The 6,252-nt window shown below is 44.0% G+C and overlaps 1 protein-coding gene across 2 annotated transcripts in view; it reads right to left on the reverse strand.

Annotated features, from left to right (window-relative positions):
* The window catches only part of DENND4C (DENN domain containing 4C), a 108,433-nt gene extending 103,641 nt beyond the window's left edge, over positions 1-4,792 (reverse strand). For both annotated transcript variants that reach the window (XM_029919761.1, XM_029919759.1), the window contains exon 1: positions 4,514-4,792. The gene's annotated coding sequence lies outside the window, so the exon portion shown is untranslated. The remainder of the gene's footprint in view (positions 1-4,513) is intronic.
* Positions 4,793-6,252: the final 1,460 nt, after the last annotated feature.

Raw genomic sequence — 6,252 nt, forward strand, 5'->3', positions numbered from 1 at the left:
ACTGATGAACTTGCAGCCTCACTCACGCTGCTTTCCCAAATCCATCCTTCACGCAATTAAGCCAAAGACATTTAACAACCTAAAATCATTGCGTGGTTTCCTGTTCCCCCCAACGTATAGCCACAATTTCTGATTTGACTTTTACGACCCTTCATGACGTAGCCCCTGCTTTCCCCTCCAGCTTACTCCCCACTTGTCCTCCAAAACTACCTGTGCTCCCACACTACATTACTTGTATTTTAATAAAATCCACCGTGTTTTCATTCCGTTGTACCTTTTCGTATCATTCTTTGAGTTTTAAGTCAAATGTCTCCTTCTACGTAAATTTGCCGTCTCTAATCCACACCAGACACAGTTTAGGGACTTCCTTTTGCTTCTACGAAGAAGTTTGCTCTATTCAGGGTATGTCATGTTGTAGCTATGGTATTTATTGATAAGACTGTTTATCTTATTAGCCTTTATTATTAAAATTTTTTAATGTTTATTTATTTTTGAGAGAGGTAGAGAAAGACAGAGTGTGAGCAGGGGAGGGGCAGAGAGAGAGACACAGAATCCAAGCAGGCTTCAGGCTCTGAGCTGTCTGCACAGAACCCGACGCAGGGCTAGAACTCATGAAGGTGATATCATGACCTGGGCTGAAGTCCAACGCTTAAGTGACTGAGCCACCCAGGTGCTCCTTAGCCTTTAATATTTAGACTGTTATTCATCTTTTATCCCTAGCAGATAGCACAGTACCTATTTAATGGATTCTTTGTTCCATAATTAAAAAGAGATTCATAACATTTATGCTTTTAGGATCTAAGCATCCCTAAATTAAGATATATATGAACTGTATATACACAGTAAAAAACTAGATTCAAATTCAAACTAGATTAAAATATTTTAAAGACAACATCCTATAAAATTACTCTTCTGTACGTCAAAAGATTATAAATCTAGATTTGTAAATATTAGGTTTGGTTGAAATAAGATACACTGAAAACATTTATGTCCCACAATACTACTTTATTTTTATTTATTTTTCACAATATTACTTTAATAATTAAGAATTCCTATAAGAGGGGCACCTGAGTGGCTCAGCCACTTAAGCGTCCAACTCTTCATTTTGGATCAGGTCATGATCTTGTAGTTCATGGATTTCAGTCTCTCATCGGGGTTCTACATTGACAGCATGGAGGTGCTTGGGATTCTCTCTCCCTCTCTCTGCCCCAACCCCACTTGCATGCTTGTACGCTCTCTCAAAATAAATTAGTAAACTTAAAAAAAAAATGTCTATATGAATATTACTTATGTTTTAAAAGTAAAATTGGTAGACATAGAAACTTGTAGTAAGTCAGTAATAGGGAGAATTGTGAATTTATATTTTGGTACCTACTCAATGAATTCAACTCATACACACACATCTACAGCTTTTCATCTTTCTTTAATTCTGTTTTCAATTAAATACTATATTATGGGAGCCCTAATAATCCACTGCAAATGAAACAGTTCAAAGAATGCTTACTTTATCAAAAGTTTCAAAAAATAATTTGGCTTGGACCATCATATTAGCAAAATGGTTTCATTATCACATCATTTTTAAGAGTAATAAAGTGGAATTACTAAAATGTTGGAGAGACATAGTTAAATCCACTGTGAAACCGGAACTTTCGACTATTACAGACACTTAAAGTAACAGTAATATCCAGCACCCAGGGAAAATGTGTTATGTTTAAAAAGACAAATTATATGAATATTAGCCACAGAATCATACACAAGTATAGACAGGATTGGCATATTTTACTGATTAATGTATTATACAAGTAGAATAAGAATACAGAAAAATGTAAGATATGTGAGAATCAATTTATTTTCCTTTGGGATTTCCTTTAATCATGTTACATTCCTTTCCAATAAAAAGTTTTCAAGCCAGCACATTAGGCTCTATTACACTTATTTATATGTATTATGTACTGCCATAAAGTAGAAATAATTTTGTTTATAAACTACCTAATTTCTCCCCAAAAATATTGTTTTAATTTCAAATAAGAAAATTATCTTATTTTGGAATTTCCTACAATCTGATGCTAAACCTACACTTTTACACCAGCTGTACTATGTAAAATTTTCCCCAAGGAAAATTTCCCCAAGGAATCTCCCATCTCAACAAGGCATCCCATTTACTACAAGTCTGTCAAAGTGACAATCTGCAAGAGAGGAGAAAACTCGTGGCACCAGCTGAGAGAGATAACACTTTAATTCATGTATTAGGAAAGCTTATTTGCCCTCGCTAACCAAATTTCAGCAAGCATATGATATTGGAAATTGACATTATAACAGAAATTCCCTTCTGCAAATCAGAAAGACCAACTCAGACAACCTGCCTCTGACTCAGCAGCTTTCTTTTTCTTTACAACCTGTACATAAGCTGCAAGGCTAACTGAAACCTAACTTTCAAACTGAGCAGCAAGCAAAGTCAGTGCAAAATCAGTAACTGTTCTGGCAGGAAACTCCAGAGAAAATATGAGATGTTCAGGTCACAACTGAAAGATACATACAGAGCAAAGGCAACTTTATGTATCTTTATCATGCAAAAATCCCTTGTGTATAGCTACAAATTAGCTTTTATTGAAGATACTTAACATGTTTCTTTATAGAGAGCACCGCAACCAAATAACCTAAGTCTGGCACTGTGAAGTTTTACAGCCTACACATCACTGCAGTTCCTTGTAATTTAAAACATTTGTGTTTTAAGAATACTCTCCACACACCGGTTCTCCTGCCAATTTCTTCGGCTTGAAAACTCAAGTTTATACTACAAAATACTATGTTTACTCTCAACAACAGAATGCTCTCATTTACAAATTATACAAGAGTAAATTAGTCCAAGATACAACTTCAACATTTCTAACATCATTGCTTTTCTATTACCCAAATTAACAAGTCTAAACAGTAGTTACACCAAGTGAGGTACCATGGCCAAAGTCAACTGGCATATTATCAATTCACTAAAATCTGTAATACAAAAAAATCAACTATTTTGCAAAATGGCCACAGGAGATATCAATGTAGGGCAAAGTGTGGAATGAGTTTGCCATTACTAGCAAAAGGAGTCAAAGCAAGCCTATATGAGGTAGATCATCTTCATGAATACAAAATCAAAATTCATGAGTCCCCAGTCTCACAGCAAGACAGTTTACCAACTTTTTAACAGTGATACAAATAAAGGGCAGAAAACAAAATATAAGGACTTTTTTTTCATGGTTATATTGATCAAGAACTGACGGACATTCTTTAACGCTCAGAGATAAAGTTTTCCTTTTGATAGTGATTTTGCTCTTATGTGTACACAGATCATCATAAACAGTGCTCTTCATTTCAGGTAGCTTAATACACACGATAGCCTCGAAGCAAGTACTTACTGAAAACTTGGCCTCTTAGCACTAAAGTTCTTCCCTATCTTATTCTATAGCCTTCACCTTCTACACTGAAAGAAGATCTATCCCAAAGTAAACTGGAGTCTAGGGAAAACGACTTAACACGAGTTTGCACACAATTAAACAGTCTCAGTAAATCAAATTCCCAGATCACAACGCTTGGCAATCTCTCTTATGCAAAAACACACACACAGCCAAGGGTTCATTACTGGAGATGACACTTAACCCTCACAGTTGCACAAATGACTTGTGTAACTAATGCCCTAAATTTTCCCGTGTGGAAAACACACACACACACACACACACACACACACACACACACACACACACACACAATGGGACGAGGCGGGAGTAGTATTTAAAAACTGTGTCAGTTTTCAAATAGTGTTCGGGAGGGAAAAGGTTCGTGAAGCATCCAAACACGACAGACAGTACAGCATCCTCAGTGTAGAAAAGTTAGAGCTTTACACAAGTCAGCACTAGGGGCTCATTAGTTGGTTTTATTTCTGTTTAATCACTCGGAGTTGAATGGAACCAGCCTTCCGAAAAGTCATTCCCCACAAGGAAGCGCCGAGGTTCAGCCACGGTAAATGCGGAGGAGGAAATGCCCTCAATTCACCTGCGACACCTGCCCGCGCCCCCAGGTCTCCCCTCGCGCCCCCTCTCGACCCTTCTCCAGACCCGGGCCCTAGCTCCCCGCCCCCTGTGCCCCAATCCCCGCCCTCTCCCCGCCCTGCCCCCTCCCAGACGGCCGTCGCCCAGGACCTCCCCAGGGCCCAGACCCCTCGCGCGCACTGCGAGTGGCTCTCGGAAGCCTGGACCGGCGGCACGGGGAGGCCCGTCTTGGCGCGGCCTCTCCCTCATCATCACACCCTGCAGGCTCCGGGGACTCCCCGCCCCCGGAAACCGCGGAGAAACTAGGCCGGGGACGCCAGCCCCGGCCACTTTCCGCCTCCTGGGCTACCCCCCGCAGGCTGGCCATCGGAACTCAACCCTCCGAGTTGCTACCTGTGCGGCGCCCTCTCACTCCGGTGCGCGGGCCGAGCGCAGGCGCGGCGCAGAGTTCGTCCGCGAAAGGCCCTCCACCGCAGACTCACCTGCCGCCTGCTCCACCTTCAGTGCCACCCAGACACAGCCCCTTCCTGGGGCATGAAAGCGCCGGCTACGCGGCCTGCGCGCCCTCGGCACAGCCGGGCGGGGGGACTTGCTCCCGCGGCCCCGCCGCCACGGCCCGATCTGCGCCTGCGCCGCCTGACGGGCTCGGTCTCGAGGGGCGCCGCATGCAGCGATAACGGCCGGGAGCGCGAGCCCGCGCGGGCGCTGGGCTCTCTAGAGTCCGGCCGTGCGGGTGATGGGTCGTCTAGTAGCTGCCGGCTGCAGTGCCGCCCCGACAGCTGACGGCCATGTTTCTCTTCTCTTTTCTTTTTTTCTCCCCCTCCTTCCGCCCTTTTCCACAGAACAGCACTTTCCTTTTCCCCCTCCCTCTCCCTTTCCTACTGCGGGGGTGGGTGGAAAAGGGCGTGGGGGGAGGGGTGGAGAAGGGAGGCCGCGGGGGCGGGGCAGGGCTGGAGTCCCGCCCCCGGGGAGGGCCGAGGCCGCGCGGTCAGGACTCCCCTCCCCCTACCTCTCGCCACGACCCTGGTGGGGCGCGAGGTCCCAGCCCGGCCCCCTTGGGGACCCGCGGAGCGAACGCGGATCCCCAGCCCAAAAGGAGCTGGTAGTCAAGGAAGGGCCTAGGGCGTTGCTCTGCTGCCCTTCTTATGGGGTTTAGAGTCTCTGTGGTGTAGGTTTATGGCCCTGGCCTCAGGCAGGTGGCGGCTGCTCCTCTAGGGTTTCTCAAAAGCCGGGAAAGTGACGCTGAGTCCCTCGGTCCTGGAAGAAGAATGCTGAGCGGGATACTTGTCTCTGGACGAGAAGTTTTCCGTCCCGGGGTGAGAACTGAAATTTCCACGCATGACCGGGGGCGCCTGTGAGGCCGGATGGAGACCCGCCGACTGACGCTTCCCGAAGTCCTTTTCCGCCTGCAGCGCCGCTGCCTCGGCCGAGATTTCGGGATGGGGACTCCGAATGTGGAAGTCGCTTGTTTAATCGGTTCTCTCCTGCCTCATAAGTTTATCCTCCGTATCTACACAGAGGCACGCCTTTATGCAAAGTTTTCTAAATATTTTTGACAACATTTGGAAGTTATTATTGGAAAGAATAACAGTTATTCACGAAGAAACAAGTGGTTTGAAACGTTTTTCACCTTCTGGCAAAAAATAAAAGCAAGTGGCGAAAGGTTTCACCGAGTTCATGGCAGGTCAAAATTAGAATAGTTGTGTATATCTGATGAGTATTCACGTATATTAATGATCATTTTCCGGAGAATTACTTTCTTGGTTCAATCTGCACTTTTGCCGAAACATATAAGGTTAGACCTTGGTCATGAGTGCCGCGTTGTCCGTTTACTTAAGTTTATCGTCTATACGGATAGTTTGCATTTTGCAGCCAATTGCAGAAACTATTTTCTTAACTACGTTAGTAGTCCGAATTGATTCTGTAGAAACGCATAGCAGTAGAAATAAGGCTTATTTAGTAATAGTCTGGAGTCCGTTTGTATCCAGTGGAAACCAATCTTTGACAATCTGGACAGAAGTTGTTAAAGGAACTAGTACTTCAACAGCTTGTGGACGGCTTGTCCTTCCTTTCTCAAGGCATATTAATTAATAGTTTAAAAGCATTTAATGTAGACAAGATGTCTTAATAGGCATACTTCACTAACACAGAGAGACAGTTTTTTTCTTCTTGGTTTTTTACAACCACAGAAATAAAAAATGGAAGAATTTGACAGATTTTT

The sequence above is a fragment of the Suricata suricatta genome, chromosome 13, assembly GCF_006229205.1.
Source record: "Suricata suricatta isolate VVHF042 chromosome 13, meerkat_22Aug2017_6uvM2_HiC, whole genome shotgun sequence".
Lineage (NCBI taxonomy): Eukaryota > Metazoa > Chordata > Mammalia > Carnivora > Herpestidae > Suricata > Suricata suricatta.